Here is a 16,800-nt window from a genome sequence, read left to right as displayed (position 1 = left end):
CACAGTGCATGCACAACATACTTCTCCCCTCGCTGCTGGCAGCTATGCGGAGGGTTCAGACGGACCCCAAACATGTAATAACACCTACATATGCTTACAATAGTATAATATGGACCCTTGCTTATAAATATATCTTCAACCACAAAAAAGAAAAAAGCTGAGTAAAAATACAACATAATTTATTTAATCCATAATGACACAAATATAAATACCAGTATGTAAAAATCAGTATTGCTGAGAGATATTAGAGGGAAACAAAAAAAATCCCACTAATATAGAGTGCACCTGGGTGGTGCAACCAACACTCAGTGTCAAAAAGAACATGTATAAAAAAAGTGTCTATATTCAATGGTAGAGTATTACAAAAATTAGAAAAAAAGTACATCTACAGTATATGAATAAAGCTATGGAGACATAAATAATTGATATGTATAGTGACAAAATACAAGTCACATCAATAATTACAGAAAGTAATCAATATAAACCAATAGCCCACAGCCTGGTGTACAAAGATATCTAATGATAAACTCTGCTGACATAATAAATGCATTAATCACATAAAAAATATAAGAATATAAGTATAAGAATCAACTGTAGACATCCTAAAAGTGTGGTATCGCACCGCCAGGAAGAATGCCTACAAAATACTTCTGCCCTCCCTGGCAGGTATGTGGAGGGTTCAGACGGACCCCAAGCATGTAAACAGCCCCCACCCCACTCCTCAGCTGTCTATCATTTACTTGGTTGCATCTACCGTTCAGAGGTTTTAGTTTGTGTGCACAGAAAATTGATTTGCAGATCTGCAGGTACATAGTGTGGACATCCCATGTCCAGTGATGTGGTGCTGATAAAGGGATAGGGCTCCCGTTGTCACTTCACCCACTGCCAGCCACAGAACTGGACTGACAATTTAAACTGTCAACCTGGGGCCCCCCAAATGTCCCCAAAGCTATCCATTATAAGACCCTAGTAGAGCACACCTTAGGTATGCCCTAAAAGATGCCAGTGGTTTTAGGGTGCCTATATGCAGCAGATTTTGTTACATAAATTCAGGTGACCAGATGTAACTTACCTGCTTGGGATCCAGCGGAGTGATTCTCAGCCTCGGCACAGCCACATCAGGAATGACGCGCTGCTGAGCCACGTCCCCTGTTGATACGACCGCATCCTTAGTAATAGGATGCGATGCTCTGTTTCTCCCAGCAGCGGGTGTGCTGGGGAAGATTAGCAGTGGGCTGATTAGCTCAGCTGCTCTATTACTGTGTGCTAGTGTTTCTGACTAATGGAGTGCCGAGTCATGAAACTATCAGATTCTGATCATGGGACTCGACGCTATATTTAAATCCCTTCCTGGCCATACGCCAATGCCAGTGATAGCCTTTGGACGTACTAGCTGTTTTCCTGGTTCTTGTTCCTGTGCTTTATTGGATTGTTTGTGTTTCTGACCCCGGCTTGTCTTCTGACCACTCTTTGTCTTCTGTTTGTTACTGCATAGCCCGTCTGGTTTTGACTCATTTACATATGACTCTGATATTGTGTTTGTCTTTGTTTGTCCATTTCAGAAGTTAGTTAAATAGTGTAGGCACTGTTTACCAGTTGCGGTCTAGCTATCTAGGGCTTGTACTGCAAGTAGGTGGGGAAAGTGGGCTGGTTTCTAGCCTTAGGGTTCACTGTCCTTGTCTGTCCCTACGTACAGTTGTTACACAAGAAATCCATATGCTTGCCACCAAAACAACCCCATTCAAATAAATAGAACTGAAAATTTTCTGGAACAAAATCTGTTGCGGATTAAGGCATCCTTACATGCATAGGCTGTAATGTAATGTCATACAGACATATGGTATTACATTACAGTTCACAAAAGAAAGTCTCCTAATCAGACACAAATAATGTTAAGAATAATTGGGTTCTCCTAAGGATAGGTCATCAGTATCAGATGGTTGGGGATCCGACACTCGGCACCCCCACCGATCAGCTGTTTCAGCCTGGCTTTGTGCCAGAAACTAAAAGGCAAAAGCAGAAGGCTCTATACACTGTGTAGCTGCTGTCGCTGGCGCACTGAAGCTTAGCTCCTATTCACTTGAATTGGACCTGAGCTGCATAACCTGGCGTAGTCACTACGCATTGTACAGAGCTGTCTACTTTCAGTAACATACACTGTAAAGTTTCTAGCGTTGTGGCTGCTTAAAACAGCTGAATAGTGGGGGTACCGGATGTTTGATCTCCAGCGATCTGATATTGATGACCTATCTGGAGGATAGATCATCAGTATCTGTGGCCCGGAGAACCCCTTTAACACCTTCAGGACCTTGGACGAGTATACTCGTCCTGGAGCAACGGTACTTAATGCACCAGGACGAGTATACTCGTCCTGGCATTAAACTGTTACCATGTCTGCATACATAGTGACAGCGCTGAGTGCCGGCTGTTACATACAGCCAGGGACCCAGGGTCAATGCCGAGGGGGGTCCTGTGACCCCCCGTATCGGCGATCGCTGCAAACCGCAGGTCAGTTCAGACCTGCGGTTTGCAGTGCTTTCTGTAGTTTCTGATCAGGTCAGGGACCGCAGGGATCAGAAACTTAAAAATGGCCAAAGTCAAATATTTTTAACCCCCCCTGCACCCCTGAATGCTTTTATGTCGGCGGGGTGCAGGGGGGGCGGTTTGTGGGCGGTGTGGGCGGTGCTGACAGTTGCGGGAGGCGGGCGGTGCGGCAGGCGGGATCGCGATCCCCCGCCCGCCTCCCGCTGAATATTCATTGGTGGTCAGTGGTACCAGAGTGTCAGCACATTACTGACACTATGGTATAAACGGCTGACATCGCTGCGATGTCAGCCGTTTCACCCTTTCCATACCGCGGTCCGTATGGACCGCGGTATGGAAAGGGTTAAGTCAGGGAGATCCCTCTCTCTGCCATCGGGGAGCTGCTGTGCCTTTGCAGCCCCCAGATGGATGGGGGGACAGAGGGAGGGAGCTCCCATCCTTCCCCTTCCCCGTCTGCTCAGTTGTGGCAGACGGGAAAGGTTCCCATGGCAACAGTCCTGCTGTATTATACAGACATCAGACCCACTGGATCTTCAAGAACCAAGTGGGTCTGGGTCCCAAAAATGTAAAAGAAAAGTGAAAAAAGTAAAGATAAAAGTAAAAAAAACACATTTATCACTGAATAAAAAATAAAAAATACACTACAGATATTAGGTATCGCCACATCCGTAACGACCTGATCTATAAAACGGTCATGTTACTTTCCCCGCATGGAGAACGCCATAAAAATAAAAAAAATTTAAACTAATCAGGAAATTGAAATTTTGCCCACCTTACTTCCCCAAAAAGGTAATAAAAGTGATCAAAAGAGTCGCATGTACGCCGAAATAGTACCAATCAAACCGTCACCTCATCCCGCAAAAAATGAGCCCCTACATGAGACAATGGCGCAAAAAATAAAAAAAACTATGGGGACACTATAACATGATTTTTTTTTGTTTCAAAAATGATATTATTGTGTAAAACTTACATAAATAAAAAAAGTATACATATTAGGTATCGCCGCTTCCGTATCGACCAGCTCTATAATAATATCACATGAGCTAACCCCTCAGATGAACACCGTAAAAAATAAAAACTGTGCTAAATAAACAATTTTTTGTCACCTTACATCACAAAAAGTGTAATAGCAAGCGATCAAAAAGTCATATGCACCCCAAAATAGCGCCAATCAAACCGTCATCTCATCCCGCAAAAATCATACCCTACCCAAGATAATCGCCCAAAAACTGAAAAAACTATTAGACTATGGAAACACTAAAAAATGATTTTTTTTGTTTCATAAATGAAATCATTGTGTAAAACTTACATAAAAAAAAGAAAAGTATACATATTAGGTATTGCTGTGTCCGTATCGACCGGCTCTATAAAATATCACATGATCTAACCTGTAAATAACAACAACAAAAAACGGTGCCAAAAAAGCTATTTCTTGTTACCTTGCCTCACAAAAAGTGTAATATAGAGCAACCAAAAATCATATGTACCCTAAACTAGTACCAACAAAACTTCCACCTTATCCCGTAGTTTCTAAAATGCGGTAACTTTTTTGGGGTTTCTACTCTAGGGGTGCATCAGGGGGGCTTCAAATAGGACATGGTGTCCAAAAAACTGCCAAAAAATCTGCCTTCCAAAAACCGTATGGCATTCCTTTTCTTCTGCACCCTGCCGTATGCCCGTACAGCAGTTTACGACCACATATGGGGTGTTTCTGTAAACTACAGAATCAGTTAATAATGAGTTTTGTTTGGCTGTTAACCCTTGCTTTGTAACTGGAAAAAAATTGTAAAATGGAAAATGTGCCCAAAAATTGAAATTCTAAAATTTCATCTCTATTTGCCAATAACTCTTGTGGAACACCTAAAGGGTTAACGACGTTTGTAAAATCAGTTTTGAATACCTTGAGGGGTGTAGTTCCTTAGCTGGAGTCACTTTTATGGAGTTTCTTTTCTAGGGGTGCATCAGGGGGGCTTCAAATGGGACATGGTGTCCCCAAAAAACTGTCTAGCAAAATCTGCCTTTCAAAAACGTATGGCATTCCTTTCCTTCTGTGTTCTGCCGTGTGCCCGTACAGTGGTTTACGACCACATATGGGGTGTTTCTGTAAACTACAGAATCATAGCCATAAATATTGAGTCTTGTTTGGCTGTTAACCCTTGCTTTGTAACTGGAAAAAAATTATTAAAATGAATGGAAAATCTGCCAAAAAAGTAAAATTTTGAAATTGTATCTCTATTTTCCATTAATTCTTGTGGAACACCTAAAGGGTTCACAAAGTTTGTAAAATCAGTTTTGAATACCTTGAGGAGTGTAGTTTCTAGAATGGTGTCATTTTTGGGTGGTTTCTATTATATAAGCCTCACAAAGTGACTTCAGAGCTGAACTGGTCCCTAAAAATTGGGTTTTTGAAAAGTTCAGAACAATTCCAAACTTCTAAGCCTTGTAACATCCCCAAAATATAAAATATTATTCCCAAAATGATGCAAACATGAAGTAGACATATAGGGAATGTAAATTAATAACTATGTTTGGAGGTATTACTATGTATTATAGAAGTAGAGAAATTGAAACTTGGAAATTTGCAATTTTTTACAAATTTTTGGTAAATTTTGTATTTTTTTGTAAATAAACATTTAAGTACAATATGTGCCGAAAAATCAATCTTAGAATAGCCTGGATAAGTCAAAGCATTTTAAAGTTATCACCACATAAAGTGACACTGGTCAGATTTGCAAAAAATGGCCTGGTCCTTAAGGTGAAAATGAGCTCGGTCCTTAAGGGGTTAAAGTCTACTATTAAATAAAATATTGACACAATTTATTTCAATTCTAGAATAATACACAAAATATACAGAAGTTACCGCATTTTTCGCTTTATAAGACACACCTGATGATAAGACGCACCTAGGTTTTTGAGGAGGAAAATAATAAAAAAATTATTTTGAACCAAAAAGTGTGATTTTGGTGGGTTTTGAACTAATGGTGGTCTGTGGATGACACTATTATAGGGGATCTGTGGATGACACTGTTATGGAGGGGGATCTGTGATGGCACACTGTTATGGGGATCTGTGGATGACACTGTTATGGAGGGGGATCTGTGATGGCACACTGTTATGGGGGATCTGTGGATGACACTGTTATGGGGGGGATCTGTGGATGACACTGTTATGGGGGGATCGGTGGATGACATTGTTATGGGAGGGATATGTGGATGACACAGGGTGTATATAAAATCGTATGCTGGTCCCCTCTGTGTCTTTTCATGTCCATGTGTAAATAGTGACCCCCATTACAACAGGCCCTTCTCACAGCAGTCTTCATATGTAAAGATTATTCATGTAATCCTCAACAAGTGGCTCTGCTTTGTTAAACTACTGTAATTGTCTGTAGTAGTACTCACTATCAAGCTAGCAGGCAGGCCGGCAGAGTAATGTCACTAAGTCAGTCACGCTCCTGCTCCGCAAACTTCATTAATAAAATAGGCGTATCTAATGGACAACGAACACAGGTGCATTTTATTGATGGCATTTTGAATGCACAGAGATACCGTGACGATATCCTGAGGCCCATTGTTGTGCCATTCATCCACGGCCATCACCTCATGTTGCAGAATGATAATGCACGGCCCCATATTGCAAGGATCTGTACACAATTCCTGGACATGTCACACATTAAAGGGATTCTGTCACCAGTTTTTACCCCCACCAGATAAAAATATGGTTATGTTCATGGAGCTTTAGTGATTCCTAATGTGGTCTTATAACTGAAATCTTTAGGCTAATTTTGCCTAAAAAACGCTATTACTAACCTGTCATTCATAAAAATAAGGTGCCCAAGGGGATGTAAATGGCTCCAAGCTGCCGCCCGCACCCGCCGCCGTTCGTGCCCTGCTCCTCCTTTCCTGACATCAGCGCCGCCTCAGAATCCTGTGTGACGCCTCCGGCTCTCCCTCCCTCCCCCCTCCTTCTGCTCTAACATCTCGCACGTGCGCACAGGCCTTTGCCTGATGCGCACTTCTCCGTTCGGCTTCATGGAGCGAGTGTGCAGGTCATCGGGAGGTTGAGCGATGTGTCGGCGCATGCGCACTTCGCTCCCTGAAGCCGAACGGAGAAGTCCGCACGGGCGCATCAGGCAGAGGCCTGTGCGCACGCGCGAGATGTTAGAGAAGAAGGAGGGGGGAGTGAGGGATAGCCGGAGGCGTCACACAGGATTCTGAGGCGGCGCTGATGTCAGGAAAGGAGGAGCAGGGCACGAACGGCAGCGGGTGCGGGCGGCAGCTTGGAGCCATTTACATCCCCTTGGGCACCTTATTTTTATGAATGACAGGTTAGTAATAGCATTTTTTAGGCAAAATGAGCCTACAGATTTCAGTTATAAGACCACATTAGGAATCACTAAAGCTCCATGAACATAACCATATTTTTATCTGGAGGGGGTAAAAACTGGTGACAGAATCCCTTTAAGCATGTTTGGGATGCTCTCGATCGGCATATACGACAGTGTGTTCTAGTTCTTGCCAATATTCTGCAACTTCGCACAGCTATTGAAGAGGAGTGGACCAACATTCCACAGGCCACAATCAACAACCTGATCAACTCTATGCGATGGAGATGTGTTGCACTGCGTGAGGCAAATGGTGGCCACCAGACACTGACTGGTTTTCTTAAGTTGTGCATTAGTTTTCTACACTGTAATGTCTGGCTTATCTGTAGATGTGCTCTCAGAGTGCAAGGTGCAGTGCTATTATATATCAGTTTGGTGGTAAAAGTTTTACTCATGTTCTTTCACATTAGAGCTGAAAATGTGATCAAAACCAGCACAATGTAGACTATGCAAATTTAACTACACCTTCAGCTAATTTACTGTTACTTTGAATTTTCTATAAATTCCATTACCACCATTTTTCCATTACATTTAATCAGACGAGTGTCAGCAAGTAAAGACATATGGCAGCATGACAGGGTCTTATTTTCCTTCCAACAGCTGCCTTTGGGCACTTGGTTGGGGTAGCATCTGTTCCTGATTGACTGTACTTTTCTAAGGCTTGTGTGGCCGCTTTGTTGGATTACTCTTCTGAATAAGCAAGTGCAAATATACAAATGTGACAAGAGTAATGCAGTCCTTATTTTTAAGTCATATGAGCCACGGTCACGTACACACACACACAGGGGGGGGGGGGGGGGATAGTGACCACTGCGCTCCACCCTCACCCCTGGCCCTGCCTACTTGCCTCACGAGTCCTGATGACAGGGGACAACTGGACAGCAGTCCCTAACTTATGATACGTGCGGGAAGGACAGACAAGACAAATAACGGATAGTGAACGGACCGGGTCAAAACCAAGAGGACAATGCAGTACAGAGGGATAAGCAAAGAATGGACAGGAGAAGCCAGGGTAATAAATACCAGGAGAGACGAGAAGTATCAAAGGAGTCCGCAAAGAATAGTCAGGTGGAAGCCGAGGTCAAAATACCAGGAGGGATGCGCAGTACAGGAGGAGCAGGCAAAGGATCGTCAGGGAACAGGATCAGGTAAGTATACAGGTATCCAACAAACACCAGGAACCTAAATTAACAGGCAACCTGTGGCCAGCAGGCTGCCTGTATTTATAGCGGGGAGTGAAGTTCATGTGACGTGGCCAGCGTCACATGACCGACAGACCGACCAGTCGAGCACCGAGTGATCAGCTCGGCGCTCAAAGGGTTTCTACCACTTAGGTGTCACATATTTAGCTGTCAGACACTAGCGATCCGCTAGTGTCTGCTCTGGCCAACCATCCTAATATAATTGCTTTTGGGGCGGTGGTTTGGCTAAAAAAAAACTACTTTTATTAATATGCTAATGAGCCTCTAGGTGCTATGGGGGCGTCATTAGCACCTAGAGGCTCCGTCTACCTTCAGCAACTGCCGCCGCCGAGCGCGTCCCTCCAGCCCGCCCATCTCCTCCTGAATGCGATCATATGTATTCTGCGCATGCGCAGTGAATGTCTGACCGCTTCCTTGCTCAGACATCTCCACTGCGCCTGCGCGATGACGCCATAGTGCTCCGAGGAACAGGCGCAGTGGAGATGTCTGAGCAGGGAAGCTGTCAGACATTCACTGCGCATGCGCAGAATACAGGCGCTCACAAGGAGGATCGCATTCAGGAAGAGATGGGCGGGCTGGAGGGACGCGCTGGGCGGCGGCAGTTTCTGAAGGTAGACGGAGCCTCTAGGTGCTAATGACGCCCCCATAGCACCTAGAGGCTCATTAGCATATTAATAAAAGTAGTTTTTTTAGCCAAACCACCGCCCCAAAAGCAATTATATTAGGATGGTTGGCCAGAGCAGACACTAGCGGATCGCTAGTGTCTGACAGCTAAATATGTGACACCTAAGTGGTAGAAACCCTTCAAGGCAGACCTAAGAGCAGGGAGCCTCCCAGCTAGCAAAGCCACCCTGGTAACGAGGTCAAACACAGATCCTCGCTCCCGAAGCTAAGCAGCAGGTCTGCGGCTGATGGGAGACCGAGTGCGCCTTCGGCACCCCCCCTTTTTACGAGGGGCCACCGGATCCAAGACTTCAGGTGATGGCCTTTCAGGGTGTTCTAAATGAAATTTTCAAACAAGTCTAGGAGCATGAACCTCCCTGGCAGGTACCCAAGATCTCTCTCCAGGTCCATACCCCTTCCAGTGGATCAGGTATTGCAAGGAATTACGCACCTTCCTGACATCCACTATTTTAGACACCTCATACTCGACAGCACCATTAACAAAAACCGGTAGAGGCGAGGCTTTCAATGGTACTACCGGTTCAAAATATTTTTTAAGTAGAGATTTATGGAACACATTATGAATGTGGAATGACTCGGGCAGCTCCAACCTAAATGATACCAGGTTAATCACCTCCGTGATCTTATATGGTCCAATAAAACGAGGAGCAAACTTTTTAGAATCTACCTTAAGAGAGAGATTCTTGGAGGAAAACCATACCTTAAACCTAAACTGAAAATTCACCCTCCTTGAACGTCTCCTATCGGCATTGAGTTTCTGAAAACTTTGAGCCTTTTCTAAGTTCGATTGAACCCGGGCCCAAACTGTGCACAGTTCAGAGGAGAGCCTATCCGCCTCAGGGTTAGAGGAGGAGACGGAAGACCCAGAATGAAAACGGGGATGGAAACCATGGTTACAAAAGAAAAGTGAAACCCCAGCAGAAGAATTGACACGGTTATTCAAAGCAAATTCAGCCAATGGAAGAAATTTAACCCATAATTGCTGATCATCAGCAACATAAAACCCTGAGAATTGTTCCACAGACTGATTAAGGCGTTCAGTCTGCGCATTACTCTCAGGGTGGTAGGCAGAGGAAAAAGACAATGAAATTTGACATTTTTGACAGAAGGCCCTCCAGAATTTGGACACAAACTGCACACCCTTGTCAGAAACAATATTTTACGGGATACCATGCAATCGAACAATTTCTTTCACAAAAATAGACGCCAGGGTTTTGGCATTCGGGAGTTTAGACAGGGGAATGAAATGGACCATCTTGCTAAACCTATCGACCACTACCCAAACTACAGTCTTACCCTCCGCCGGCGGTAGGTCAGTTATAAAGTCCATCAAGATATGGGACCAGGGTCTACTGGGAATGGGTAGGAGTCGTAGGTTACCAGCAGGGCGAGTCCTAGGTGTCTTGGACCTGGCACAAACCTCACAGGAGAACGCCTAGTTCTGAGGATCACCCTGTAGTCGGGAAATGATAATGCCCATGCGTTGACTCTTGGGGCCAGAGGACACGGGGCGCAAACGGAAGTAAAGTCTGCAACTCTCCTTAAAAGAGAGAAACTTCTTCCGGTCTCCAGAAAAGGGTTCTGGGAGCTTAATCTGGGGCTCAAAATGCAGACTGGAGGCCTGAGGAGTGGAAGAACCTTGCCCTAACTCAAAAGAACAGTTTTTCCTCTAGCTCCTGCACCATCTGCGTCAAATTAGAGACATGGTCAGTCAGGGTTACCAGAGGATTCATTATACAGTGGTTATTTGGCCTGTTAATCTGTAACGGTCACATACACACACACACATATTAAAGAAAAGTTAGCTGAACCTCAGCCAACTAATGTGTATGAGGGTCTCCCGAGTCTCTCAATATGGCAGATGTTGGGGGTGGAAGTGTCTGGCAGCCGCTTATTCTCCTCTAATCATATCTAATGTCTAATCAGACATTTACTTAAAATCTCTCATAGATTTTTTTTGTGTTTGAAATATTTCTGTTTCTGAGTAGCTTTATGCTTTGTGATAACTAAAGAGTCGCTGTACTTTAATACAATTGTATTTCATTTATTCGGTGTAATTTGCAAATGTCTTAATCATTTTACTTACAAAATATGCCTACATCCCCCTGAAAAAAAAGCTGTAAAGTTATGGTTACTACAGGTCTTAATTCTACCTAATTTGCCGATCACTGCCTGTTGTCCCTAGTAAAAGAGACTCAGAAGATGACTCACAGGAAATAGGGGCATGTCAGAGCTAGCCTTATTAAAAAAAACTGCTTCTACACAGGTCTTGAAGATTTTAGGAGCCTCCTTTGTGTCTGTAATTGTCATTCCCCCCTCCTCATCTGTTCTGTGAGCTTCATAGCTGAAAACAAACATAGTAGGAAGGGAAAGGATGTCACAGCAGTACAGTGCTGACAGATTTCACCAAAGGGATATGCCCCTGCTTCTGAGTAAAATGCATCTAGCTGTGCAGCTGAAACAGGGAATGATATGGCTGATAGGAACAGTAAGGAAATGTCACGGCGGACGTACACTTTGTACCAAAGATAACACACCAACCAGGCTCTGGACGAGAGACAGGGGAAGGGTCACCTCCTAGCTTATCCCTGACCTCTTTCCCTGTACTGCTCAGCCCACAGCAGACCTTGAAGGTAGGTGTGCTAGTGTCCTCCAGCCTGGGCTAACAAAACCCTTGAACTCCCTAAGATGGTGAAGTGGGGAGATAGGAGCAGTCTGCTCGCACAGAACCTGGATGGACAAGAAGACACAAACAACCAAACTAGCAATGACACTTATCTCTGAGAGCAGGAACTGACAGCCAACCTTCTCTCCAAGCTTCCCAGACCAGAATGAACAGTATAATCTGCTCAGGACACTGGGCAGTGTGCTATTTAAACTAAAGACCCCACCCAGTGCACCTGAGAGAGGCGGATCCAGCACGGCTCCAAAGCAATCACTAAACTCGTGCTGCTATCCTGGCTGACCTCCGCACATAGTCAGAGTGGGGCATGACAGTACCCCCCCCCCCTTCTACGGGTGACCTCCGGACACCCCGGACCAACCTTATCCGGATGGGACCTATGAAAGGCCCTCACCAGTCGGCTGGCGTTGACATCAGACGCCGGAACCCACATCCTCTCTTCAGGACCGTATCCCCTCCAGTGCACTAGAACAGGAGGAGGAGGCAATGGCGATGATACCACCGGTTTAACATATTTTTTTAGCAAAGACATGTGGAAGACATCATGGATCCTCCAAGTCTGCGGAAGTTCCAGCCGAAACGCCACCGGATTGATCACCGCAGAAATCTTATACGGACCAACAAATCTTGGACCCAGTTTCCAAGATGGCACTCTCAACTTGATATTCTTAGTGGACAACCACACCAGATCACCCACACACAGGTCCGGACCAGTCACACGTCTCCTGTCAGCCATTCGTTTATACCTCTCACCCATCCTCTCCAAATTCCCTTGAATCCTCCGCCAGATAGAGGACAAGGCAGAAGAGAATCTCTCCTCCTCTGGCATCCTGGAGGAACCAGACCCAGAAAAGGTACCAAACTGAGGATGGAAACCGTATGCGCCAAAAAATGGCGACTTACCCGTGGACTCCTGCCTACGGTTATTCAATGCAAATTCTGCTAAGGACAAGAATGAGGACCAGTCCTCCTGATTCTCAGCCACAAAGCACCTCAAGTAGGTCTCCAGGCTTTGATTGATACGCTCCGTCTGACCATTCGACTGTGGATGAAAAGCCGACGATAAAGAAAGTTGAATACCAAGCCGAGAGCAGAACGCCCTCCAAAACCTGGAGACAAACTGCGAGCCCCTATCAGATACCACATCCGAAGGAATACCGTGCAATTTTACAATATTATCCACCAAGATTTGCGCAAGAGTCTTAGCGTTAGGCAGACTCGTTAGTGGTATAAAGTGAGCCATTTTACTGAAACGGTCGACTACCACCAAAATCACTGTTCTCCCGGAGGAACTCGGCAGGTCCGTAATAAAGTCCATGGACAAATGCGTCCAAGGACGAGATGGAATAGACAATGGAAGAAGTGAACAAGGCGGTCGAGTATGGGCAACCTTTGACCGAGCGCAGGTTTCACAAGCTGTCACGTAATTCTCAATACTCTTACGTAACCCTGGCCACCAGAACTTCCGGGACACCAGATCACAGGTGGACTTACCACCAGGATGTCCAGCGAGAACAGTATCGTGATGTTCCTTGAACACCTTGTATCGTAGGCCCTCAGGAACAAACAACCTCCCTGGAGGACACGAACCAGGAGCCCCCTCCTGAGCTCCCAATACCTCCATCTCCAATTCAGGGTACAGAGCGGAGACCACCACCCCATCCGCCAAAATCGTCGCTGGATCTTCTGAATTACCTCCCCCATGGAAGCTGCGAGACAAGGCATCTGCCTTGACGTTCTTGACCCCTGGGCGAAAGGTAACCACGAAATTGAACCTGGTAAAAAACAATGACCATCTGGCCTGTCTAGGGTTCAGACGCTTGGCAGATTGCAGGTAGGCCAAATTCTTATGGTCTGTATACACCGTAACGGGGTGGGACGCCCCCTCTAACCAGTAACGCCATTCCTCAAAGGCCAACAACTCCCTATCTCCAACATCATAATTCCTCTCGGCGACCGAGAGCTTCCTGGAGAAGAAGGCACACGGGACCCACTTGCCAGGAGAAGAACCCTGCGAAAGCACCGCCCCAACCCCCACCTCTGATGCATCAACCTCCACCACGAATGGCTGAGATACATCCGGCTGCACCAGAATGGGAGCAGACGCAAAACGCTCCTTAATAGCCAAAAAGGCCTGCAATGCCTCATCCGACCAGACAGAGACATCAGCGCCCTTCTTGGTCATATCAGTAAGGGGTTTGACTAGGGTGGAATAATTCAAAATACATTTTCTATAATAATTCGTAAACCCCAAGAACCGCATCAAAGCTTTCTGATTCTCCGGTCGGTCCCACTCCAGAACTGCCCGGACCTTTTCGGGGTCCATACGAAAACCGGAATCAGAAAGCATGTATCCCAAGAACGGAAGCTCTTGCACCGCAAACAAACATTTCTCCAGTTTAGCATATAACTTGTTCTCCCGAAGGTTTGTCAAAACCTGTCTCACATGATCCTGATGGGTCTTCATATCAGGAGAATAAATGAAGATGTCATCTAGGTAAACTACTACGAACCTCCCCACCAAGTGATGAAAAATATCATTGACGAATCGCTGAAATAACGCTGGCGCATTCGTCAACCCAAAAGGCATTACCAGGTTCTCAAAATGACCCTCGTGCGTATTGAAGGCCGTCTTCCACTCATCCCCCTCCTTGATCCTGATCAGATTGTATGCTCCCCTCAAATCCAACTTGGAGAACACCTTGGCTCCAACAATCTGATTTGTTGAAAAAGATCAGAGATCAAAGGCAGGGGATATGAATCCCGGACTGTAATACGGTTCAACTCCCGGAAGTCTAAAAACGGTCTCAGTGATCCATCTTTCTTCTTCACGAAGAACAAACCTACTGCCACTGGAGACTTAGATGGTCTGATATGACCTTTTGCCAAACTCTCGGCGACATACTTTCGCATGACCTCTCTCTCAGGTTGAGAGAGGTTGTAAAGCCGAGACTTAGGCAACTTAGCCCCCGGAATGAGATTCACTGGACAATTATAGTCTCGATGAGGGGGCAATTCCTGAGCCCCACCCTCCAAAAAGACATCCAAAAAATCTGAGAGATACTGAGGCAAGGCCGTAATGGACACTTCAGCGATAGATGTGACAAGACAATTATCCAAACAAAACTTGCTCCAACCAATAATTTGTCAGTCAATAATTGGGTTATGTCTAGAAAACCATGGCAACCCCAAAACTATTGGCGCTGACAAATCCTTCATGACAAAACAAGAAATAATCTCAGCATGTGAATCACTCACCCTTAAATGAATACCATGAACAATGTGAGTAAGGCTCCTATGAGAAAGAGGGGAAGAATCAATTGCAAAAACAGGAATCTCGTTCTCTAACGTGCAAGTACTTAGTCCCAGGCCCTGAAGAAAAAGAAAGTCAATTAAATTCACCCCAGCACCACAATCAAGGAAAACATCTACAAGCAAATTTCTAGACTCTAGCGCCACCAAAGCTGAAAGGAGAAAACGGGAACTGCAGGGAGCTTGCATACCCGTCTGCTCCACCACACCATTCATACAACCAAGTGTGAGGGGAGTTTTTTTTTCCTTTTTTCTTTTTCTCTTCCACCTGTGGTTTAACATAAGGACAAGAAAAAATAAAATGACCCTTCTTCCCACAATAGAAACATAGATTGTGCACTCTTCGAAAGTCTCTACTATCAGAATGGCCAGAAATCTGACCTAACTGCATGGGTTCCTCCTCTACCCCAGAGTAACAAGCAATATCATCCTGGGCAGCTGGTGAAACAAAACCACACGCGGGAGGAATCCCCTGTACAGAGGGACCCTTACACCTCTCTCTGATACGTCTATCCAAACGTATAGCCAAAGACATTGCATTCTCCAAAGTATCTGTCACAGCCTATGGTATGTTGTGTGACACTTTCCTTCATTTGGTTGTCCGTGGCAACGTGTGGTGTTGAGTGCGTGTGGTGGCAGTGTCCCAGCCCTATGGCTGATCCCCAGGACATGATTGTCACACATGCCGTTGCCCACGGCAACAGGTGAAGTGTGTGGTTTATGTGTGTATTCCCCTTTAACCTCTTAAGGACATAGGGCGTACAGGTACGCCCTTGTGCCCTGGTACTTAAGGACACAGGGCGTACATGTACGCCCTGTGTATTTCTGATCACTGCCGTGCGGCTGGCAGTGATCGGAACCCGGTGCCTGCTCAAATCATTGAGCAGGCACCTAGGCTAAATGCGCGGGGGGTCCCGTGACCCCCCCATGTCGGCGATCGCGGCAAACCGCAGGTCAATTCAGACCTGCGGTTTGCTGCGATTTCTGCAGTTTCTGATCCCCGCGGTCCCGGACCGCGGGGATCAGAAACTTTAGGATTCCAAAAATGTTCCTGCATCCCTCCCCCCTGCACCCCTGAGTTTTTTTGAGCACGGTGGGAGGTGCAGGGGGAGGGTTGCGGGCGGTGCGGGAGGCGGGCGGTGCGGTAGGCGGGATCGCGATCCCCCGCCCGCCTCCCATTGCGTAATCGTTGGTTTCTAGTGGGTATACCAGGGTGCCAGCACATTTGCTGGCACCCTGGTATAAACGGCTGACATCTGTGCTGCGATGTCAGCCGTTTAACCCTTTCCATACCGCGGTCCGTACGGACCGCTGTATGGAAAAGGTTAACAGCGCAGGAAGCTCCCTCCCTCTCCCATCGGGGGGCTGCTGTGCCTTTGCAGCCCCCCGAATGGAGAGGGAGAGAGCTCCCAGGCAGCCCCCCAAGCCCCGTCCTTACCCTTCCCGTCTGCGCAGTTCTGACCATAACTGAGCAGACGGGGAAGGTTCCCATGGCAACAGGACGCCTTCTCAGGCGTCCTGCTGTCCATGGTGCTGAACAGATCTGTGCTGAAAGCATAGATCTGTTCAGTGTAAGTAAAATACAGTGCAGTACCCTATATAGAGTACAGTACTGTATTATACAGACATCAGACCCACTGGATCTTCAAGAACCAAGTGGGTCTGGGTCAAAAAGAAAGTGAAAAAAAGTGAAAATAAAGTAAAAATCAAAAAACACATTTATCACTGATTAAAAATAAAAAAAATGAAATTCCCTACACATGTTTGGTATCGCCGCGTCCGTAACGACCTGATCTATAAAACGGTCATGTTACTTTACCCAAACGGTGAACGCCATAAAAATAAAAAATTAAAAACTATGATGAAATTGAAATTTTGCCCACCTTACTTCCCCAAAAAGTTAATAAAAGTGATCAAAAAAGTTGTATGTACTCCAAAATTGTAACAATCAAACCGTCATCTCATCCCGCAAAAATCATACCCTACCCAAG

This window comes from Bufo gargarizans, chromosome 5, assembly GCF_014858855.1.
Source record: "Bufo gargarizans isolate SCDJY-AF-19 chromosome 5, ASM1485885v1, whole genome shotgun sequence".
Taxonomy (NCBI): domain Eukaryota; kingdom Metazoa; phylum Chordata; class Amphibia; order Anura; family Bufonidae; genus Bufo; species Bufo gargarizans.
Note: the sequence above shows the minus strand (reverse complement) of the source record.